Raw genomic sequence first — 26,005 nt, 5'->3', positions numbered from 1 at the left:
TACAGCTCTCATTTGCATCCCTTCGAGGGTAGTAGATGAAGATAAAACTGTATCTACAAATATTGTAAAGTCAAATAATTTTGAAATGCTTACAAACTCTGAGCAGCCACAATTCCAGAGTACAATGAAATATGCTGCCCACTTATTGAGAAGTAAAGAATTTAAAGTGTAGAATTATATACACACATACATATATATGTGAGTGTGTGTATATATATTATATATGAATATGTATTGTACAAAGCCAACTTTTTTTTCTTAACTATACATGCTTTTTGTTTTTCTTTCTTTCTCAACTGAGATGGGGGAGTGAAAGGGAAAGAAGACAGATATTTGGTGATTTTTTAAAATAAAGGTTTTTTTTTTTTTTTAATCTATACATGTGAGTAAACAACCTATGAGGAGGGGATAGAGCAAGAACTATAGCTTTCAAAAGTACATAAAATTAAGATGTCCAGGAAAATACTAAATATGAGTGGCTTTCTAGACCAATCCACAAACTAAAGGAAACCCCATAATGTAATACTAGAGAAATTGAGGCAAGTAGAACTGATTTAATTTTTAAAGTGGAGAGTTCAATAAGCTAGTTGACCTATGGGAGTATCATCCAAAGCATTCAGAGAAGGGTAACTGGGACACAGAGCTTATATAGGATTGTAACTAGCAAAGAAAGCAGGTGATAACAGAAGCAAAGGAAGGCAGTTAGGTAATTTCCTTACATATCATCAGGCAGCTGTTATACAAGAAAAATATGAATTTCACAGCCTAAAGCAATAACAGGGTGCATACAGTGGTGGGAATAGGCTTGGGATGTATACAATGGTGATAATGGGCTTAAGGGGACTTTTCAAAGTCAGTATTTTCAGAGAATAATAACTGTTCTTATCTGTAGATGTAGAAGGGTGTGATACCCAAGTGAGCAAAAGAACAAAATAGGCAAGGTCACTATGGTCATGCTTGTCACTTTAATCTAGTGTGTGAGGCTAAGTTCAGGTTATCATGATAAACTTGCAGGCCCTTTTTTGGGACCTTTTTTGGTTCAACATTATATTATACATGATGACAGATGGTTTTCCAATCTTTGCTTAAAAATCACTCAGTAAAGGAAATCCATAAGATCTTTAGACAAGCCATTCCACTTTTTGGACAATTTTAATTGTTAGAAATTTTTCCAGCCATCAGTCTAAAATTTTCCCCTTTCAACTTCCTGGTCTTGCTCTCTAGGATCAAACAGATTAATCTCTTCTCTATAGGAAAGCCCTTCAAATACTTGAAGATAGCAAACATGTTTTTAGTGTCTTCTCTAAGTTAAATATCCAAATAGCACCTGTTCTTTCAACTAATCTTTATCTGATACATATCTGTGGTCCTTCAATATCTTTGTTGCTCTCCAGATACTCTATCTAGATATGGCTCACAAGAAGACAATGGTAAATATTTCTCCCATTTCCTCTCCTTCTCTAAGCAAGAGATTATATGGTATGGCCAGAGTTTGGCCATTCTGCTTTCCTCAGATCCATGAGTTACTAGCTAAGAATTAAATCTATTTAATGTTATAAATATTATTAGTCTAGGGGAAATAATTTTTAGCTTCAGGCTACGTTTCTGACTATTGTTCCTTAATTTAAGGGTAAAGAAAATCCCAAGCTATATAGGCAAAGATCTGGCTCCTTTCCCACCAAATATCAGTCTGTTAAGTGTTTCCATACTTCTCTGTATTCATCGAATTCATTTCTTGTAGGATTTTTTGTCTTATTTTCCTGTTTCTTACAGGACAATAATTTTGCTTTAAATTCATTTGCCACAATTTATTTAGCCATTTTTGGACACCTATATCATTTGCATATTAAGATTAGTATAAATTAAGATAATCCTAAAATTTCACTTTTCACCCAACAAATTGGCAAAAAAGACAAAATACTTAATGATTGTGAAAAGATAGGCATTCTAAGACATGATTGATGGAATTATGAACTAGAACTAATACCAGGTGGAATTATGAAAATGAAGTGACCAAAATGTTCATGCCCTTTGACTCTGAGATTCCACTACTAGTAATATAACCAAAGGAGGTCATTGACAAAAAGAAATGTTCCATATACACCAAAATGTTCATAGAAGTATTTTTTGTGATGGCAAAGAATTGGAAACAATGTAGATGTTAGAAAATGACTAAATAAATTGTGGCAAATGAGTGTAATGCAATATTATTGTCCTGAAAGAAACAGAAAAATAAAAAGGAACAAGGAAAGGAGAGAGAAGAGTTAAGAGGGAAGATATGTTTGGAGAGGGAATAGTTAGAAGCAAAACAAATTTCACCTTTGGATGATCATAAAGGATGATTAAAAAAAAAGAAATGTAAGAAAAATGATTGAGATATATGTGAGGGAAATAAAGAGGGTAGTATAATAGAAGCAGAATGTTTCAATTACAAATTCCTGATTGTTAGAGAAGAACCTAATGTGATCCTCAATTTTGTTACAAAGTAAGGCACTCGTAAGTTATTGTAGAGTTAATAGAAAAGAAGCTTACTTTGCTCTATCAGAGCAAGTACAAACAATGAGGATACAATAGTAATGTGTTTGTGATACAGCACCAAATGTTGAGATGAACATAGAAGAATTCACAATATCATTCTCTTTGCCAAAAGGCAGATTTATTTAAGAGAAGAGATCACAGGAAAAGAGAGAGAGAGAGAGAAAGAGAGAGAGAGAGAGAGATAACAATAGACACCAGGAATGATAAATTAGTAAGGAAACAGTTTTCTTAGAGTTAGTAAGCAAAGAGTTTTTGCAATTAACAATGGAAAAGACAAGTTCCCTTGTGGAACACTCAATTAATCAGGAGAAAGGAAATACTCAGTGTGGTGAAATTATACTGACAAGCAAGCTAAATCCTAAAAGGGATTAGTTAGCTATAACTAACTAAAAGAGTTAGTTATAAGAAGGAAATACCATGAGGCACGCATGATAGGAAGATGGCATGAGACAGAGTGCCATGGGGGATTAACCCAAAAAGATTTCAGCAAAAATGGCAAAGGCCATGGACACATTTATAGGGGAAATTTAATCTTGGGATTTTACATAACCTGGAATTCTGACTGGATATAGCAAGGTGGGACTACCCACAATTTCCACAGAGTGGTGGGACTATAAGATTAAACTTCCCTGCTTGCCTCAAGGAGTAATTTTATCAGTACTTCAGACTTTCTCTGCCAATTCCAGGACCTCATCAGTAGTACCTATCTTCACTTTGGTAGATAAGGCTTCTCTTATTTCCTACTTGTCAGATGTCAACAGGGCAGGTTATGGGTGGCTCACATGGTCTCAGGCACCCACTAAGACTAAGAGGCAGAATTTCACATGTGAAATTTTTAGTTGACTAGGAAGAACTGGTCAGGGAAGCAGGAGCTAATCAGGTCTCCTTTTTAGGGTAAGAACAGAGGGAAGGAAGGAAATCTAGACTTAACGTAGGTTGGAAGGAGGGCAGAGCCATAGCCTTAACCCATGTCATACCATGTTTCCCCAATAATAAGACCTATCCCGAAAATAAGCCCTCCCCTTACTGTGTAAGATTCCTCTAAAATAAGTCCTCCCCCGAAAATAAGCCCTATTGAGATTGCTACTGTAGTGAAGGTGATCCCCTGTGCTACACGCTACATTACGGTTCCCTCTGTATGCACCGTCCGTGCCCCTCCCTCCCGTGAAACGCACGCCGCTCTCCGAACTGCATCCAATCAGAGCTGCAGCAGTGAGCGCGTCATCCTGTTCTTCCTCAGTGATTTGCTTACTGGCGCCATTGAGAGCAGTGCCGCAGAGGAGAGCTGAGGCAGGACAACATAAAAACCCGGTATGTAAGTGGGAGTGAGGGGGCATGATGGAGGATAAAAGGGACATGATGGAGGATAAAAGAAGAACTCAGGGGGCATGATGGAGGATAAAAGAAGAACTCAGGAGGCATGATGGAGGATAAAAGGGGCATGATGGAGGATAAAAGAAGAACTCAGGAGGCATCATGGAGGATAAAAGGGGCATGATGGAGGATAAAAGAAGAACTCAGGAGGCATGATGGAGGATAAAAGAAGAACTCAGCCAGCACTTACTGTGCTAAAGAAATGAAGAACTTCCTTGCAGAGAGAAGAATAGATCAAGTAATGATTCCTGCAGGAATGACTGCCTATCTCCAGACCCTTGATAGTGCAATAAACAAGCCATTCAAGGACCATTTGCACATGGAAGTCAATGACTACATTGAAAATAGAATGGAAAGAAATCAGCATGGAAACTTTGTGAAGCCCTGTCTGCAAGAAGTCGTGACTTGGGTGAAGAGGTCATGGGATAAAATTACTGACAGCTGTGTCGCCAAGGCACTACAAGCAGGTTACCTGGACAAGACATGTTCATTTAAAGAGAGCTATACTGCTGGACATGACAGATTGGGTCCACTTCTTCTGAAGGAAATAGAGGCGCAAGACATCCAGGATGGAATTCAGGGTATGGACACTTATGACGATGTTGTTGAAGAAGATGACATGATCATTATTGAATAAAGGTACTTTTTTTTTTTGTTCACATTTATCTGTTTTTTAAAATTGCTGTCAATGTTCATTAAAATAAGCCCTCCCCTTAAAATAAGCCCTCTGGTGTTTTTCTGTCCAAAAAAATTAATAAGACAGTATCATATTATCGGGGAAACACGGTAGATATGTCATATTACTTTTGCTAATTTTCCTACCTGCCTCAAATAGGAATGGAAAGACTGGCCATTTTTGTTTTTGCAACACTTTATCTTGGACTGCAGCATAAGAACTTCATAAACAAAACCAGGGTGCATAGCTTACATGTTGAAGACAGCATCAGAACTAAAACTATATAAACAACTTTAAATTTTGAGTCATATCTAATAAGATAAAATGTGAGGAAGATAAATGTAAAGTTCCTTCATTTCTTTTTTAAAAAACATCAAATTCAGAAATATATAATAGGGAAATTGTGACTAGATAATTTATCTGGAAAAAAAATTGGCTTTTAGTAAACTGCAATTTCAATCAGTCAGCATTGTGATATGACAGTCAAGATAGCTAATTCAATTTTAGGTTGCATTAAAAGAAGACTAGAGTCTAGAACAATAGAAATGAAGACCTAGTGAATTCTGGTCAGAATATTTCTAGACTATAGGGTTGAGTTCTATGATATGAGTACCGCCATATTTTTGGAAGGCCACTGATCAGCTAATGAGTATATAAAAAAGGACAATGGAAAAGGAAGAAGGACCTTGAAATCATGGAGTATAGGCTGAATAGGAAATAAAAATTCCTAAAAATAGGGGGGGGAAATAAAAATAAAAAAATATAGATGATAGGGTCTAGATTTAGGGAACCAAAATGAGATTAGGGTTTCTGGTGGTCAGGGAGTTAAATGATAGGGTCTAGTGGCAAATTCGGGATTCAGGGAACCAAATGGAGAGATTTGGCTCCCCTGCACCCCCTTGGGACTCGGCGCAAGGAGTTTTGCGGACTTCCTTCTGGCAGTGCAGAGATTCCCTGTAAAGGAATTTACAGACCTGAAAACCTAGATTGATTAAAAAAAAAAAAAGATTTATTATAGGAATTGGGAAGTAAAGTTAGACGTTCTGACAGAGAGGCATGAAGTCTGGTTAGGGAAATAGGCGAGGGTAAAAAGAGGGTGGCACTGGAAAAGAATATCCAGTGGGAAGAGGCCTCCTTGGCATAGAAAACATGGCATAACTGGCATGTTTGGAACCTCTGTGAAGAAAGGATTTTAGATTGGCTCTTTTATAATAGGAGTTTTAGCTACAAACTGAAGGGAACTTGTGGGTGGAGTTCTACAATCTGGGATTCAGCTTGAGCTAAAATTTGAATAGAATTCAATGAGTTTTAGGACTGAACCAACCCCACCTAGATAACAAGAGGTCCCTCACTGAGGCAGAGTTGAAGATTTTTTCCTTCAAGGATTTTTAGAGTTTCGGGCTCCCCTCTTCATAGATTTGATCCTCAAAAGCTGATATGGGAGCTTGGAGCTATTAAGGTAAAGGGAAAAAAATGTTACTAGAATATGCAAGCCTGGTATGTGAATTCAATGCTCACATAATCTAGAAATAAAAAGAAAAGTCATTGAGGCAGGCCATACTGACTTAGCTGACTTACATTTCTGAACCAATGGTAAAACATTCTTGGAGGATAGGTTCCAATTCCTTTCTTCTCCTCAAGAGAGCCGAAGGAAAGCATACTTACTGGGAAGAGAGTGTATTGACTGTTTAGGTTGCTTTTATCAGTTTTCCACCTTAGATAAATTATATCTATAACATTTCCCTGATCTACTATAATCTACTAACCCAGTCCAAAAATAAATTATAACAAGGTTATTTTGATCTGCCCAGTTCTAGATGAAATCATTCTTTATGATCATGTCCTTTCATCTTTGGGTGGAGAAGACCTATAGCCAAAAAAGTTTTGTGGGGCCATATATATCTGAAAGCCCTGGAAAGCAGTGAGATTGGGGAAAGACAATATGACCTTTCACCTTTTTATCATTTGTATGAGAAAACAAATGGATTCTAGATTTAAGAAACTAGTTGGTTTTAAACTCAGAAAGCTGTAAGAAGTTTGCTGCAAGCTTAAACGTAAAAAGATGTTGGGTAGGTGTAGCTTATCTTATGAAATTAAATTGGTCATTACATTTCTATTGACACATAGTCAAACAGACTCTCTTAGGAAAGACCCTGTCTTTGAGGACTAAGGAATTAGAATTGGAAAAAAATGAATTTAAAATTCAAGGCCCCAGAGCTGGACACAACTCAACTCTATGTTCTAAGGAGTTTAGCACCTGGGGAGAGGAGTTTCCTGGAAAGGAAAGACCATTCTAACTAAAGGTCTTAGAAATTGAAATCCTTATAAAAACAACCCAGGTAGGTTTTTTCCCTTAGTCTGATGACTGGGTGTATTAAGGATTTGACTTTCTAGAAGAACTGTGGCAAGAGGGGGGAAAAAAAAAAAAGCTTGTGTGCATTTAGTTTTAAGCTAAAAGAGCAATGGCAGATACCAGATATCCTCTTATATCAAGGAATAGGTCTCCAACTGGGGACCCCAATTAAAGCAAAAAAAAAAAAAGATTGCACAACTTTCTATTCAGTGGAACCATGCCTGGTAAAGACTCAGGAACTAACTGCAAAGAAACAGTCACATTTGACCAGCAAATAGTGCAGGTCTCACAGATACTGCACTCCTGACAGAAAATGAAGGTATTCAAGATTAGTAAGGATTCTACCCAATGGGAGTAATGGGATGATAGGACAAGCCATTGGCAATGTAAATACTCCTACTTTATATGTAGATAAAAAGTCAAGGTGTTTGAGCCTTTTCTGCCACTATCTTTGGGTAAATTAGTGACCCTTCTTTTGCCTCAATTTCCTTGTCTTTAAAGTGAGAATTTGACTAAATGATTCCATCTAGTTCTTAAATTCTATGAATCAGTTCTTTTAGGCAGCTGTTACTTGATCATGTGAGCAACCAGGTTATGAGTTGAATGAGCACAGATAACAGGAAGCTGGAAATCTGTGTAACTATGAAAGGAAGATCTCTGTTTGGTCACACCAGCTGCCCCCTCTTCCGTTCATATTACCCATCTCTTTTCTCCATATGTTGGAAGACAGAATGTCTTCCTCAACACTAAGTGAACCCAGCTGGAAGCAGTCAGAGACAATTAAATCTAATCATACTGTCATGACCAAAAAATAAGGGCAGGAGGCAGAGTCTGCAAAAGAGCTAAACTGTTTAGAAATCTTGTGGGTCGTGGAGGAAGGACTCCTGAAAAATGAGACTTAGAGAAGGGATATAGTCTTACAAAGATATGGAGGGAAAAGCAGAATTGAAGGCTGTAGACCCAGCCTAAAGGAAATTTTATGAACCTTTACAGCACTTATTCTTGGGATAATTTTCTGTGCTATTTACTCATGTGTTATCTTAAAACATCTAATTTTTTACTTCTTTCTGTCTCCATTCAAAGATATTAGAGAAAAAGAAAAAGGATCAAATAAACAAAAATATAGCAACTCTTTTTATGATGACTAAGAATTGGAAATAAAGGGGATGCTCATCAATTGAGGAATAACAACAAATTGTAGTTTATGATGATAGTGGAATACTATTGTACTGTGAGAAATAGCAAACAGGATACTTTCAGAAAAAAATTTAAAAGACTTAAATAAAATAATGCAAAGTGAAATGAGCAGAATCAGGTGAACAGTGAAATGCTAGGATAATCAACTGTGAATGATTTACCATTCTCAGCAATATAGTTATCTAAGAAAATTCTGAAGGACTTATGATAAAAAAAATGCTATTCATCTTTCCTTTGGTGCTTTTCATCTCCCTTCCTGAGATGTCAGGGAGAGCCTGTTCATCTCCTTTTTAGTGCTTTCATCTCCCTTCCTGAGAAGTCAGGGAGGGCATGATCACTTCCCCTTGGGGGCTCTCAACTCCCTGAGAGGTCAGGGATGACCGTGACCACCTATTCTAAAACAAAAGAAAGTGAGAGATGTAATGGGCTGAAGCTGAGTTGATGCACTGAGGTCCAGTCCAAGCACTTATGGCTAATTGCCAATTGGGCAATACTCTATTAATATATGCTTGGAGAAAGAATGGCCCTGCCCACCACTCTGCAGGCTTGGTCTGTTGTATAGGAGATTGGATAGAGGATTTGGTGGGTGGAGTGAGAAAGCCAGACTCACTCCTGGCAGGATTAGTGTTGCAATTCCTCTCATTGTATCACCATTCCATTCACCTCCACAAAGAATAAAGATCAAGGCCTTTCACTTATCCTGACTCCCGGCTGATTGTAAACTATCCTGGGTACTAACCCAATCTTCACATTTTCCAGAGAAAGAAGTGATGGAGTCTGATTGCATATTGAAACATGCTTTTTAAAAACTTTTAAAAAATTATTCTTGCATTTGTTTTTTGTGTTTGTGTTTTCTAACATGGCTAATAAGGAACTGTTTTGAACTCAGGTCAAAGAGGCAGCTAGGTGGTGCAGTGGATAGACCACCAGCACTGAAGTTAGGATGGAGCATCCTCTACCTGATGGAGCCTGAAAAATGAGAGCTACTAGCTCAATCCCACCAGTTTTCAAAATGAAGGAAGATCCCTGTGGTGAGGGATTAAGAGGGTTCTGTCTTAGACAAACTGAGTATGTTCAAAAACTGGGATGGAGGGAGAGACAGACTGATAGAGACACAGAGAGACACAGAGGAGCTATAGAGACAGAAATGTATATGTACCACACACACACAAAGTGTATGTATGTGATATGTAATAGACTTGCAGAGGCTAAAAACCATTTCCTGTAGAATCCTCACAAGGCTTTCTGCTCATTTGGGTTCTTAAGGGTTTGACTCTTCTTTGTAGTGCAGCTCTCAACTGTTCTTTTGAGTCTACAGAGGGTTCTGTTTTCTGTTTCCAGGTATTATCTCCTTGAATTGTTTCCAGCCTTTAGTGACTTCATATCTGTATCCATGTCTGTCTAGAATATACATTTCTGCTCCCTTAATTATGCCTCAAATTGACTCTTCAACTCTTGATTGTAGTGTCTCTTTCTGGTGTTGTAGATCATGGCTGATAGGGGTGGAGAGAGGGGTAGTATTGGGGGAAGGAGGAGAAATTTTCCTTCTTCCTTTGACAAAGTTTTCTCTGCAGTAAATCTACTCTGAATTAACACGCTAGGATTTAGCAATGTATAAAAATCTTTCAAAGATTATTTTCAAAGGTCTATTTTTTTGTTTGTCCAATGAATTGCTCCTTCAGATTCAGAAAGATATTCATATTTTATAAAGAGATAGCAAGACATTAGCATATTGTTACTATGGTAAAACTTCATCTATGAATATGCCATGATACTACATCAGCCGAGGTGAGGAGGAGCCTTTCTTACAATAGTATAACTATTAGAAATGCATTTTATATTATTTTAGTTTGGATTTTTCTTTATATATCTTTCTCTTAGAGTTTTTTTTTAAACTTTCTCAAATTTTTAATTAATTAATTTTATTTTTAATAGTATTTTTTTCCTACTACATGAAAAGATAATTTTCAATATTCACTTTTTTAAGATTTTAAATTCTATATTTTTTCCTCTTGCTTTCTCTCCCTTCCTTCCCTCTCTCCTCCCTAAAATGGCAAGCAATCTGATCAAATTATACATGTACAATTATATTAAACATATTTCTATATTAGTCATGTTGTGAAAGAAGAACCAACATAAGAGAAAAACCACAAGAAAGAAAAAAGTAAAACTTCTATGCATTGACCTGCAATCAGACTCCATAGTTCTTCCTCTGATTGTAGAAAACATTGGGTTTCTTGGAATTGTCCTTTATTGTTGCATTGCTGAGGAGAACTACGTCTATCATAGTTGGTTATCACACAATATTGTTATTACTGTACACAGTGTTCTTCTGCTCACTTGACTCAGCATCAGTTCATGTAAGTTTTTCCAGGTTTTTCCAAAATCCAAGGCTTGTCCATTTTACTCTTATATCATTTTTCCATCTCCTGATACTGACATTACCTTGTATAACCCTTCATCACTTCGCACCTGTTTAGATCTGCCTGCCTTTAAGTCTTAAGCCAGTCTTTCTAATCCATCCCCAAATCACCCACCAAAGTGATTTTCCTTAAAAGTGCACATCTGATCATGTCATCTCTCTCTGTTTAATGAACTCTAGTGATGTCTTTTGGACTCAAGGATCAACTACAAAATCCTCTATTTGGAGTTCAAATCCTTCCATTCATCCTACCTTATCAGGTTTCTTATCCATTATGCCCTATCTTTGAACAAGTGATGTTGACCTTCTAACAGTGCTTCAAACAAGACACTCCATCTCTTGACTACAGGCATTTTTCCTAGCTGTTCTTTATGCCTAGAATGCTCTCTTTTCCCACCTCTACCTCCTGACTTCCTTGGCTTCCTTTAAGTCCCATTTAAAATCTTAACTTTTACAGGAAGCCTTTTCCAAGTCTTCTTAATTCTCTTTTAAATTTTTTCCTATATATAGTTTCCTTATACATATTTATTTACTTATTATAAGGTTTAGATTGTGCCTTTTTTGTAACCCTGGCATTTATCACAATGCATGACACATGGTAAGTGCTTAATTAATGTTTGTTAACTGATTGACTGACTTAAATAATCCCAAATTTTCTCCTAGAAACCAAAATTCTGCCAGTGTTTTTGTATTACTGTGAGATTGAAATAATGAGTCTTTGAGCAGTTAAAATGGAGAAAAACATAGTTATAACAAGGTGCATGGTGGGTATAAGTAGGTTTCAACAAATAATGAGGTATTTCAAAGACTATAGGAGTAAAAGACGTCATGAGGGAAATATATGATTAGAAGAGAAAATGATCTAGTTATGTGATAAAGGTAAAGAATGACATAGTTTGGAGAATAATTATGAACAACCAAATTATTCCAAGTACTATAAATATCCAAATCCACTATAAAGGATCTATGAAGGAAGATGCTATCCACCTCCACAGAAAGAACTGAAAAATAGAAGTATACTTAGCATGGTTTTACATATATTTATAAATCTGTGTCAAATGAGGCCTCCCTTTGGAGGGAAAGAGGGACATAACCTGGAACGTAAAATGTAACAAAAAATAAATTAATTTAATTTTTAAAAGGTAAAGAATGACCTAGTGTCTTCATCAAGTAAGCAGAAAGCAAGTAAAGCCTCCAGCATAATGGGTGGATTCTCTTTGATGAAGTTATGGGAGTTTAGAGACAAGAGTTACACAGAATAAGTAGACATGGATGGATTATAAATTATATTGTTGTAGAAATATTCAAAAGACAAGATTAGAGATTCATGACTATTTGAATTATATTTTTTAAATAGCATTTTTACTATTGTATTAAATAATCATGCAATCACAGAATCCCAGAATTGGAAGGGACTTCAAAGGCCGTCTGGCTAAACCCCAAAACCTGAAAAACAATCCACTCAATAATATTCTAAAAAATGGTTATCCAATCTTGCTTAAAGATTTCTAATGAAGGATAACTCTTTAGTTTCCAAAGCAGTCCTTTCTTTACAACTGTTAAGTATTTCCTTAAATTCAGACAACAGGGGGCACCCTTGCTTCATCCCTGAATGTAGTGGGAGCATTTCCATGTTTCTCTGAAAAATTATGCTGGCTATTGTTTTTAAATAAATTCTTTTTATTATGTTAAAAAAAGGTCATTCCATTCTTGTGTTTTTAATGTTTTTAGTGTAAATGAGTACTACTTTTTGTTGAAGACTCTGCATTCACTGATATAATCATATGTTTCGTTATTTTTAAAAATAATTATAAACCCTGTTGCTTTCTTAAAGTTGAATCATGCATATATACTTGGTATTGGGCCAATTTGGTCATAATGCATGACCAAGTTTTTTGTCTATATGATTCTAGTCTCTTTTCTAAGAATTTACTTAAAATTTTTGCATCACTGTTTAATGATATTGGGCTACAGTTCCCTATCTTATCTTTATATTTTTCTGCTTTTATTATAATAAAAGGAATTTAACAGCTTGTCTTCTTTCTCCATTTTTGAGAGATAGGGATTAAATGCTCTTTAAATATTTGATACAATCCAAATTTATTTGTTTTAAGAGGTTGTTCCAACAGTTTATATATGGTCTCTGACTCCTTTCTTAAGAAAAGTATTAATGAAATGCAGATACAAGGTTCTGTCTTTAGCCTTAAGCCTCTTTTGTTATGTTTTTCTCATCTCCCAATATCCTTCTTTGCTTTGGAGTCACTGAGAATTAATGTATATGTTGATTTAATTTAGAGTCCTATTTATTCATTAGATTTGTTTTCTACTTCCTTATTGTCTGTGCATAAGTGAAAATTATGTGCATGGTTTGCTTCTTTTAATAATACCATGGTCAAGTTTTTTTCCTCTATTAAGTGACTGAAGACAGTATTTATTATGCAGAATTATTTACTTCAAAGAATCTATCAATCAGTACTTGTTGAGTGTTTATAATGTAGACAGCACTGCACTGACTGTTTCCATTCATTTTAGCCCCAGCAACCAAATACAGTTGCTATGGGTCATCCACTATAACAGAAGCAGCTTTGTTATACAGATTTTTTTTTTTGGTAGTGATCTCCACTGTACTAGCAAGCTATATGAATGAAGCTTCGAATGCTATAGATAGTCATAGCTATCAAGTGTGAATAGGGGGAAGAGGAATGGAATAGAGGAGGGAGACAGACTGAAACAGTAGAGATAATCTCAAAATCTTATTTTAGCACAATCTCAATGATCTTCTGAGGTCCTTTCTCAGCTTTCCAATTCTGCAGTTATTTGGTTTAAATTTAATCTGTTCCTTACTTTCTACCAAATGATATTAAATAACAAAGAATAAAAAGAAAGTGCTTCTTGCATTTAATCTTTTTGCTGTCCCCTAATCCATTCAATGAGAGAACAATAGAGCTAGATAGCTAGAGTTCATTAAAAAAACTACTAAATCAGTTACAAGACAAATATAGATAAAAATGTAGAAATCTAGATAGAAAATCATTTAAAACATAAAAGACTCAGCATGAATACTATAAATAAAGCTAGAAATGTGTATATATAAAGTAATTTTAGAACCTGAGGCATCTGTGAGCTCCTTAGAAGTAGAACTTTGGCCCCTGATTCAAGATATCCTCAGTTCAGCACATACATTGGTCAAACACCAATATGCTGGACATAGTTCAAACAAAAATTATTTTCTCAAAGAGTATAGCAAACAAAGTGACAGGAAATGATCCTTCTCCCTGAGAGTCCTCACTACATACTCTCCCAGAGGTCATCACACAACCAATGCAGAGGTCACATATATACAGAACACACATAACCACAAAGGGTATGTGCATAAGGAACATATGTGACAAGAGACCATGGGAGACTCAAATATAGGATTACATGCGACAAGGAAAATTGGGCATGAGGCAAATACCCTGATCCACTGCAGTCAGGTCACACACATGGAAGCCATACCCATTGAGCCAGGGCAACTCCCACTTCTGATCCTATAGAGTTGCTGCTGATACACTCTCTGATGCTGTCATCCTGATGATCCTTGTGGAGCATTGAGTCTTTGTTCTCCTCTGGTCCCATGGTCACTATTGGGAATGTGGGTTTTGATGAGCATTGTTCTATTGATCTTGTGATTGCTACTGCTGATAATCCCTGTCACTGTTATCTAGGTCTTTGGGGCTGCCAGTAAGCCATTTTCGCTTTTATCTGATAGAGAGCAGGCAAAAAAAAGAGTCAAATAAAGTCCAAAATAGAGAGATATCTTTGAATCGGGAAACTCAAACAGGAGAGGCCAGACCTGTCAAGAGATGATAAACCTCAGAATTAAGTCTCCAAAGGAGTCAAAGAGGAGAGGGCTTCTGTCAATCTTAGTCTAGGATTGTTCTTGTTGAAAGAGCTCTGATACATTCTAGTCAAAAAGAGTACCACAACATTCATTAGAGCCAGAGGTTCAAGGTGATGGAAATTATAGCTATCCATTAAAAAGGGAGTCTGGCAAATCAATTCTTGGCAGCTACCTTCCAGTAGCCAAATGGCATGCTTAACCCAATTCAACAGCAGCTTCCTTGTGACTAAAAAATCTATCTATCCTAGTCCTATCTATTCTAACCTATCACAACAGCCCAGCAAGTAACCTACCTGGCCCACCTTTCTTGCAAATGAATTGTAAAATGCCCCTGCTCAGTATCTATTTGACCCAACCTAGCAGAACATTTACCAGTCCAGTCAATGAAAGGAGCTTGTACAAGCTGAGCTAGCCTAGCCTCTCCATTAGAGGTGCTAAGCTCAGTGAATATCCCAGCTCATTCCATGACTAAAACTAATATCCCACCTGCAGGAAACTTCATGAAAATTCTCCAGAGGAAACAAAAAAAAAGGACAATGCCCTGATATTTTATTTACCGTTGTAAGCTATGTTGTTCATGTGTTTTCCTTACACATATACTTATCATTATACTTTAAATTCATGCTTACTCTTCCCCTCATAGATTGTGCTTGTGGCAGAGTATATCTCAAGTATTAAGGGAAATGCTTTGTATTGACTTTTCTTACTCTTCCATTTGAGTGAATGCCTTTTCTAAAAATCGAATTAGGTCTACTGGCTGATTGTTAAGGGAAAGCATGTTAATGAAGGCTCATGAACTATACTGCTAAAAGAAAAGCCACTAGCCCTTTCTGTAGTGGCAAGAGACTGGAAAATGAGAGGATACACATCAGTTGGAGAATGGTTGAATAAGTTATGGTATATGAATGTTATGGACTATTGTTATTCTATGAGAAATGATCAGTAGAATGATTTCAGAGAAGCTTGAAAAGACCTACATGAACTGATGCTAAGTGAAATGAGCAGAATCAGGAGATTATTGTCCATGGCAATAACAAGATTGTATGATGATCAATTCTGATGGGACATGGCTCTTTTCAACAATGAGATGATTCAGATCAGTTACAATGATCTTGTGATGAAGAGAGTTATCTACACTCAGAGAGAACTGGGAACTGAATGTGGATCACAACATAGCATTTTCCCTTCTATTGTTTGCTTCATTTTATTTTCTTTTTCATTTTATTTCCTTTTTGATTTGATTTTTCTAGTACAGAAAGATAATTGTATAAATATGTATGCATATATTGAATTTAACATATATTTTTACCATGTTTAACATATATTGAATTACTTGCTATCTATGAAAGGAGGTATTAGGAAGGAGGAGAAATTTGAACACAAGGTTTTGCCAGGGTTAATGTTGAGAAATTATCCATTCATATCTTTTGAAAATTAAAAACCTTTGATAAAAAAAAAAAGAAAGGAAAAGCGACTCAGAGAGTTACTCTCAAATCCTAGAGTACAGTAGCAGCTGCCCCTCTTGGGATCCAGCTGTTGGTGCCAATGGGGGGAGTGAGAACAGAGAATTTTATGTTAGCAACTCTTCATTGATAATATGATACAAGTTACTCCTGACCATAATACAATCTTTATTACCTTTTAAATGACCCACAGTTCTAATTCTTCATATATTTTCATATTCTTTGCTTTTCATGTGGAAAAAAGCATCACTAAAAAGATATTGGTATTTAAAAGATGAGTCTTTCAGGGAGAAGCTTGGTGTTATTAAAATCCATAAACATTTTTTTCAAATGCATTAACTTCCTGATATTCAATTCTGGATCCAATTCATTGTCCCTCTGGTTTGCCTGTCCAAGATACATGACTGGTGAACTATCTCAGAAATCTGTCCATCCAATTGTGTATGTTTGGATAATAAGCATTGTTCTTCCACTTGATTTTTCCCAAGTGCATGGGAAGGACACACATAATGATTATGGATCCTATTTAGGAATTTTTAAAAACATTTTTTATTGCCAAACTTGATGCAAGCAATACAATGTCATTCACAAACATGAGTGTCTTTAGTACCTTTCCATTTTTAGAGAATTACTCTTCCCTTTGGACTTTGTTCTGGGCATCACTTATAATGGTAGCAAATAACTTTGGTGAGCATCTGTCTCTGCTTTATGTCTCTCTTGATATTTAAAGTCAGAGTTGAAAATAAAGTTATCTTCATGTAGGATTGTTTAATGAATGTTATAGAAAGTTAACATATATATTGGATACGCCATATTGAAAGACAGCCTTTAATGTGAAGTTTTGCTTTATTGAATCAAATAATTTTTTTAAGGATTTAAACTGGTATGTATCTTAACATCTTTCAGTCAAATTTTTGCTACCAAAAATATAACCATTTCTTTCTTACATCTTTATCAAGAATGGCCTCAGTATATATGTATGTATGTGGATATACACATGATTCCCATAAAGAATTTGCACAGATGGCAAATGATTCATACAGACTTATAATTATTGATGCTTTCTAAATTGCCTTAGTTGTAGTAGCTTCCATATTATTTTCAAGTATTTGAAATACTCTTTTAATATATCTTGAATATCTATTCTCCAACATTCCTTTGGGTTGATGACAATCAACAACAAGAATAAAAAATATTTCATTCCTTAGTAAAATGAATAATGACATAATAAATAAGAAAGACAATTTTAACATTGCAGTGCTAAATGTAATTGGATTAAACCCCCTAATAAAAAAGGAAAGAGTTAAAATGTATTTAAAAAACAGAATCTAATGGTAGATTGTTTGTAGAAATTTAGTCTCAAAAGATCTACATAGATTTAAACTCAATAGATTAAATAAAGTTAAATAAAGATCAACCTATTACAAATTTGGATTTCAAGTTTATCATGAGACAGCTAACTCATGAAAAGCAGGAATAGCACTAACGTTAGACAAGTCAAATTTAAGACAGAGCCATTAAAAGATTAACAAGGACATTATATTGTACTAAAAGATTCTATTCAAAATGAAAGTGTCTTAACTTTAAACATGTCTATCTAATAATTCTATAATACAATTTGTAAAACACAAAAATACAGCCTTGAGAAAAGAAATAGTTTTTTAAATCAACCATACTAGGATATTTTAGCAGCTCTATCAGAATATGACAAATTCAAGAAAAAGATAAATCTAAAAAAGTATTGAGTAAATTGTCAAAATCAATCAACAATTGATATTTAATTATATTTATCATTAAATTAAAATGAACACATGTCAGTTTTTGCCTTCTAGAGATAGAGATAGTAACAAAATTCAGTATTATTCTAGTCTATTTTTTAGTAGAAGATTAAATATAAAAACAGCTAAATAAATACAAGATAATTTGAGTATAGACCAAACACTAGTGCCTAGGAATATCAGAAAGAGGCAAAATATGTCTGTGAGGCAAATATAACTTAATATCTAACCATAGACTAATAGAATTACTAATACCAGTAATTAATATTTAGATCAAAACATTAAACTAAATACTTTCTAATATTAAATAGATCATTTTAAATGATTCATTATGAGCAAGTAAAATTTGTAACTAGAAGCAAAGAACCAGGGGGATAAATCAATATGCTAAGTTATACATAAAGTCATTGGCTCAGACTAATTATATAGGACCTCTCATTGATGCAGAGCAGTGTCTTGAATTTATATAAGGGGCAGGGCAGAGTTGGTGAGAATGGAATACAAAAGTCCAATAGTCTCTTCTGCCTTCCAGAATCAAGAAAAAAGACATGTAGAATTCCAACATCTCTTCAGAGCTATGAAGGGAGATTCTAGGAAGAATACGGCATGTTGAAATTCAATTGTGTCTTTACTTTCTGCTTGTTAAATAAGAGACTTTGGAGCATTTCCTTTTGGATGAGATCTAGGACTCTCTCAGTTGAGCTGAGATGCCTTGCTCCAAATAGGAGTCCTCCTTTAATTTGTATTGTCTAGGATAGTTTCATATGTATAATTTCTCTTATTTCTGCTTTCCTAGCAACTCAAATGAGTTTCTTTATTATTTGCTATATGGGTTCATTATAGTACTGGTATTGTTGAAAAAGGAGTTAAGTTTTGGATATATTGAACTATCCTTTTACCCATTAATGAATATCAATCAGGAGATTAGCTTAAACCCAAAAAATTAAATCCCCTAGATTATTAATATTTAAAGGAGTAGATAGATTTCATTTTAACTTGATATCCCATCTCTCTGAGGAGAGCAGAGGAGCCAATCCTGCTTTCCTTCCTTGCAAGAATGCAAGTTTCCTTTGGAAGAAGGGTCAAATGGGGGAAGGGAGGAGAACATGCTGGAGATGTCTATCTTGCCCCTTTGAGCCACATTAAGGCACATTACATGTATTAACGAGATAAATTTAAATGTCTCATTTAATAAAGATAAAATCTTTGATAAAATATTGCATGTATTTGTGGTTTTAAAAAATGTGGGAAAAAAGGTTTTCCTGAACATGATTTTTTTTTTAAGTATATGTTTTGAATCATGAATTAATATGATTTATAACAAAGAAACATTAGAACCATTCCCACTTAAAAAAAAAAAGTTGCAAAGCAAAAATGGCCAGTCTTTCCATTCCTATTTGAGGCAGGTAGGAAAATTAGCAAAAGTAATATGACATATCTACCGTGTTTCCCTGATAATAAGACACTGTCTTATTAATTTTTTTTGGACAGAAAAACACCAGAGGGCTTATTTTCAGGGGAGGGCTTATTTTAATGAACATTGACAGCAATTTTAATAAACAGGTAAATGTGAATAAAAAAAAGTACCTTTATTCAATAATGATCATGTCATCTTCTTCAATAACATCATCATAAGTGTCCATACTCTGAATTCATCCTGGATGTCTTGCACCTCTATTTCCTTCAGAAGAAGTGGACCCAATCTGTCATGTCCAGCAATATAGCTCTCTTTAAATGAACATGTCTTGTCCAGGTAATCTGCTCATAGTGCCTTGGCGACACAGCTGTCAGTAATTTTATCCCATGACTTCTTCACCCAAGTCATGACTTCTTGCAGACAGGGCTTCACAAAATTTCCACGCTGATTTCTTTCCATTCTATTTTCAATGTAGTCATTGACTTCCATTTGCAAATAGTCCTTGAATGGCTTGTTTATTGTAATATCAAGGGTCTGCAGATAGGCAGTCATTCCTGCAGGAATCATTACTTGATCTATTCTTCTCTCTGCAAGGAAGTTCTTCATTTCTTTAGCTCGGTGAGTGCTGGCTGAGTTCTTCTTTTATCTTCCATCATGCCCCCTGAGTTCTTCTTTTATCCTCCATCATGCCCCTTTTATCCTCCATCATGCCCCCTCACTCCCACTTACATACCGGGTTTTTATGTTGCCCTGCCTCAGCTCTCCTCTGTGGCACTGCTCTCAATGGCACCAGCAAACAAATCACCGGGGAAGAACAGGATGACGCCCTCACTGCTGCAGCTCTGATTGGATGCAGCTCGGAGCGCGGCATGCGTTTCATCCCGGGGGGTGGGAGGGGGGGAGACGGTGCATACAGAGGGTACCGTAATGTAGTGTGTAGCACAGGGGATCACCTTCACTACAGTAGCAATCTCAATAGGGCTTATTTTCGGGGGAGGGCTTATTTTAGAGGAATCTTACACAGTAAAGGGAAGGCTTATTTTCGGGATAGGTCTTATTATCGGGGAAACACGGGTAGTACTTGTGTGTGTTGGAGATAATGTTCAGTTATTGAGGAGATGACTAGTTACTTCTTTTTGGTGCTCATCTCTCTAGTGAGCAGTACCACTCTTTTCCAGTTCTTCCCTGTGACATCCCCTTTCTCTCTTGTTACTTCCTGGACTTTACTTTTAAAAGGGAAGGGCTTTTCTTTCTAGTCATCTGTAGGAAAGAGACAATTGGTAGAGATAGAGGCTGCCTCAGCAATACCAACTCCCTACTTGAAATTCAGCTAAATTTCTGTTAACCTAGTTTGTCTGGGACCAATTCAGATCTATATTTTTTCTTCCGCATACAGATAAACTATAAAAACAAAATCAATACAATTTCTTTTGTTTAAAGCTTTGATAATCTATTGTTTCAGGAAAGGTCCCAGAAACAAGGTTTACATTTCATGTATCTCATAGCCTCTGCCCTAGCTAATTTTAACAGTTGAACAGTTTTTAACATTTAACAATAATGCAGTGGCTAGCCACTGTTTTATCTTTGTATTAGCTTAAAAGACTAAATGAATAAGAATTTAAATGATTAAAAAAAATAGATAAGTTTTGGAACAAACATATACTATCCCAGAGAGGGAAAATGGAGAGGAAAAAGGAAATCATCCTGGGTGAATTCAGTAATATGAAGGTCTGACCAGAATGTGTATGAAGGTGTATCTGTTGGCCCTGGAATCTGTTACTGGTAACTTCATTTCTGCAACTTTGTTTCTAATTATATTGCAACTTCTTTTTTTGCTGCTGCTTCGTTCTCCATATTCCATTCTGCTGGTTTTTGGAGCTAGTGTTTTGGTTGCATCTTGGTCCATGCCACGATGGTGGCAGCTGTAAGAGTGGCGATAGCAGCAGCTATGGCAGTTTTCATGTCTCTGTCTTTGCTTGCTTTGATGGAGGCAAAAACCCTGGCTCCATTCCAGGTCCCTCTGGAGGCTCCATTACAGGTCCCCCTGGAGACTCACTCCAGTATCCCATGCTTATTTCAGCTCTATGCTCTCAGGTCTTGTATTTTCTCACTTCTGATGTCCCTTATCCCTTAGGATGGAATACAGGTTAGCCTTACAGTCACAGTCTCCATAGTTCTCCAAGGGTTCAATCAGTTAGACAATGGGTAATTTTCTAGTTACCATCTGTTTTTCTCTCTTGTTAGACATGATAGAAACTAATATACATGGCACTGGCAATGCCAAAATTAAAATATCTATTCTCAAATAAAATTATTTTGTACCTTAAAAACTAAATATATTCAACCAAAAAAAAAAAAAAAAAAGGGGGAGTAAGATCTTTTTTTAAGTTTGGGGAATAAGATAAATGCACACAAATAATCTGTATTTCTATAGTGTTACCAACAAGAATCAATGGAAATAGATATTTAGAAAGAGAAATACAACTTCAATAATGAAAAATTAATAAAATATTTGGGCAATAATCTATACAAATATACAAGAGAATGTATGAATACTTCAAAACAATTTTTTAAAGCAGAAATCAAGGAAAGATTGAACAAGGGGGAAATAATAATAATAATGCCCTAACATTTACATATTATTTTAAGTTTTATAAATACATAAATGATGTCCTTTATTTCTTATAGCAACTTTGTTAATTAGATATTGCTAGTATTATTATTCTCAGGAAAGGAAGGATATTATTCTCATTAAACCAAGGCTCAGAAATGCTTAGTTAGTCACAGTCTGAAAAGAATATTCAGTATGGATACATTCCTGGTTGAAAAAGATGTAATCCCATTTGTTTCCATAAAGAAACATTGGATCAGCAGGGTGAGTTAATTCACAAATCAGTGGAACATCCATTTAAATCTCCAGTGACCAGGATGATCATGTCATTGGCTTGAGCCATAGTTCCTTAGAATAATGAATTCCTTAAAGACTGTTTTCCCTGCCTTTTAGGAAAAAATTAACCCAGCATTTGTGTCAGGAATCCTAGTAAATATATCTTCTACCATACTTCTTGGCAGCTCTTCTATCTAGTGTTCCTTCCCTTAAATAGCTAGAGAGCCATTATTGGACAAATCTAGCCTCAAGAATGTGAGAAACATAGAATAGGCACCATAGGAGAATTGTCATGCAGGTATAAGAAAGACTATGCAAGAAAGCTAAAGACAGAGGGAAAAAAGCAAGTAATAAGATCATCTCCTGAAGGAATGTAGTAGTATGAAGACTGACTATAGAAGAGAGTAAAGATTAGAAAACTCAGGTTTCACTTATTTTTTATATTAACTTTTTATTTTTCAAAATACATACAAAGATAGCTGTCAACATTCACCCTTGCAAAACCTTGTGTTCCAAATTTTCTTCCTCTTTCCCTTTCTCTCCTCTCCCCCAGACAGCAAGTAATCCAAAGTAGGTTAAATATGTGCAATTCTTCTAAACATATTTCCACATTTTTGGTGCATAAAAAAATCAAATCAAAAAGGAAAAAAAATGAAAAAGAAAAAAACAAGCAAGTAAACAACAACAAAGGTAAAAATACTATGTTGTGATCTGCAGCCAGTCCCCATAATCTTCTCTCTGGATGCAGATGGCTCTCTCCATCACAAGTCCATTGGAATTGTCAGGCTTCACTTATGTACTTTGGAAGCAATGTGTATCTTCCTGAATTATATTTCAAGCTCTCTTGAACCAACAAACTCTTAAACTTCTGGATAGTTTAAATCTGCTAAAAGTGACATGGCTGATGGGATGTCCCATCCCTCATGCTCTATGTATCATTAGATCAGTTTCCCATCTCATGAAAGATCTTACATATATTCTAGACCAGGGGCTTTTAATGCAAAGTCACTGAACTTGTCTTAAAAGCAAACAAAACATTTTTCTGATAATTTTGATAACTATTTAAATCTATTTTGTTTCCTTTGTAATCCTACACATTTAATTTTATGCATTTAAAAACACTATTCTGAGAAGATAACTCCTGCTCTAGACATATGTGGATATGGAAAGGCAAAATTAAAATTAACTATTTTTTTAAAAGAGCATTTATTATACAAGCTTTTTGGAAAATACTGTTGATAAAAATAGAAAAGTAAGACAGTTCCTATTCTCAAGGAATTCATGTTCTAGTGGGGGAGAATATATGTGAAGAAAGGATGCACTTTTCTTATCATCATCATCAACACTAATTTTGTACTAACTACCTTTGATAGGCAGGAAAGACCAAGAGTTGGTATGAAGTTTTTAGTGTTGGTGGTGATAAGAAAGGTGAGTCCCTTCTTCACAGTAATTTTTCCATTCAGAGATGACTCTGAGGTCCTGGAAGAAAGTAGGAGCAATAATCTTGTAGGTACTACTATTCCTGAGGCATTAGAGTTCAGTCTTGGATTATTTCTGCTATGATATGAGGAGAGGTTGTGGGTGAGGTGGTGGTAATGTAATGATTCACATAGCAAAAATGTTCCTGTATCCTCAGTATACCCTGTTGCTTCCTCTAGAGTGACTTGACTGTCCTTTAGATGTTGGTTGATGGGCATAACTGGCCTCCTTTCTACAAAGGAAAAACTTCATGGAATGGCGCCTGGCAACAGGGAAGAATGCCAGTAACGGTGAATAGCAGAATATAGAGCTGAACAAGATTCCCAGAAGAGATCTTACACCTAAGAGGAGCTTTATGAAGAAAGGACTTCTAGGTCCTGAGCAGCTAGCACAATGGATAGATAGTTGGTCCTGGAATTAGGAAAACCTGAGCTTTAGACACTTACTGGCAAATTATTTAACCTGTTTCCCTCTCCTCTCATTCCCCCTTCTTCCCCTCTGCCCCTGCCTTGTATCTCTTATGAATGTGCTTTCCATGAACACTCAGTGGGAGTTAGGTTAATGGGGGGAAATTTTTGGAAGCTATTTTCTTACCATGCCTTTGCTAAGAGCCAATTGGGTTTACTGGTTGATTGTTAATGAGGCTTATGAGATATAACTTTCTAAGTGGGTATCCACAGAGTACCTCTCCTAAGGCCCAAGATAGCAGCCACTTTCTGGGAACCAACTTGTAAATGTGAATACAAGTTGGGGAAATAGTTGGGGAATTGTGGGGAGTTGTTTATATTTCCTTTTCTGTTCATAAGAGTTTTCAAGAAAGGTATTTTATAGGAGGGTTTGTTTGCAACGTTATAATCATTGTAATAATAATTTAAAATATTTTCCAGTACACTGGATGGGGGAAGGATAGTCCTCAGATCATGCTCTGCTGGTGGGCCTATGCCTTCGCCCCTTCTGGTGGTTTACATGTGCTCTGGCCTCTTAATAAGGTACATATGTGAGTAGACGTTCCTTGTTGGTTCCCATGGTTCCTGTTACTGGGGCTGTGTTCCAGATGATTGTCATATGAGCAAATACACTCTGTGTGTTTTAAAAAAAGAAATATTTTTTTCACTCTTTCCATCTCTTTTGATGGTATGGCTTGAGGCTCTCATTGCTCTCCTTTGGATTTCCTGCTAGAGGAGAGGATTCCTATTCTTTCCCTAGCACTCTCTCTGACAGGCATACTCATAATTGCAGTAAGTACATGTATTTATCCAGGTGAGCCTGAAGCTGGCTCTCAAGTTCCTAACTAAATCTTCTGCTTTGTATTTCTTTCTCTGAGCATAAGTGACTAAAAAGGAACCCTTAAAATGATATTTCTAGTTTTTATGAGTTCCTCTTGAGTTCAAGAAGTCATGAGTTTCCTGGGTGCAGAATGGAAGCAGGAGATGGTTTCTGAAGTGACACCCTTTTTAGTAAAGAAAGTGGCTACTTACTTCCAAGAAGATCAACCAAGCATGATTAAATGGCAAGAAGATATAGACTTTGGATTGCTCCTTGGACAGTACAGATCTGAAGTGAATGTGAAATCTATTTGACAGTTCCACAATTCTCCTGAGAGTTTTTATTTCTTGGAAATGATGAGTTATAGTTTATGGTTTTAATTTGTGTGTGTGTGTGTGTGTGTGTGTGTGTGTTCATTTAAAGCACTTATTTTGTAGAAGAGAAAATATAAAGGGCAGGTAGGTAGCACAGGGAATAGAGTGCCAGGCTTGGAGTCAGGAAGACTCCTCATCCTGAGTTCAAATCTGGACTCAGATACTTAATAACTGTAAGATGCTGGGCAACTCACTTTAACCCTGTTTATCTGTAAAAATGAACTAGAGAAGGAAATGGCAAACAACTCCATTATCTGCCAAGAGAACCCCAAATTGGGTTATGAAGAGTTGGATATGACTGAAATGAGTGAATAACAAAGAAGAAACATATAGCTGTCCTATTGTAACCCTAATCTGCTCTGAGTATGCCCAGTTCCAGTACCCATGGAAGTGCCTTTGAGAGGACTTTTGAAGTGTATCCCAGTAGCATCTATAGTCCTCTGCATCTCCTACCACAAGGGTGGGGATAACCTTTGATCGTAATCATCTGGTGAGTCTGGGACCAATTATTCTTTCCCACCATCTTTTGGTTGTGTTCTTTTCAGTAACTCTTCTCTGCTGTACTCATAGACAACAAACCTGTGAGAGAAAAAGGGCTTACTTTCCCCTGTTCTTTCTCTTTTACTCTACTTCCAAGAAATTAGTCTAGTGGTGGTCGTTTCATTCCTGTATTGTTTGTTTTCAGGTACAGGAGATGATCCTAACAGGACAAAGAGTTTGAACTCTAACTTCTTGAAGCCAAGAATGCAATGGGGATGGTCAAGTCAATTAGACAGCATGGAAGCCCTAAGAAGCCAGGTTGTCTGGGAGGATTTTGAGCCCAAGTTGAGTTTTGGACTTGAAACAGAACTTTATAAAAACTGAACTAAGCTATCAATGACTCTAATTCCAGAGTCTT

The sequence above is a fragment of the Antechinus flavipes genome, chromosome 3, assembly GCF_016432865.1.
Source record: "Antechinus flavipes isolate AdamAnt ecotype Samford, QLD, Australia chromosome 3, AdamAnt_v2, whole genome shotgun sequence".
NCBI lineage: Eukaryota > Metazoa > Chordata > Mammalia > Dasyuromorphia > Dasyuridae > Antechinus > Antechinus flavipes.
Note: the sequence above shows the minus strand (reverse complement) of the source record.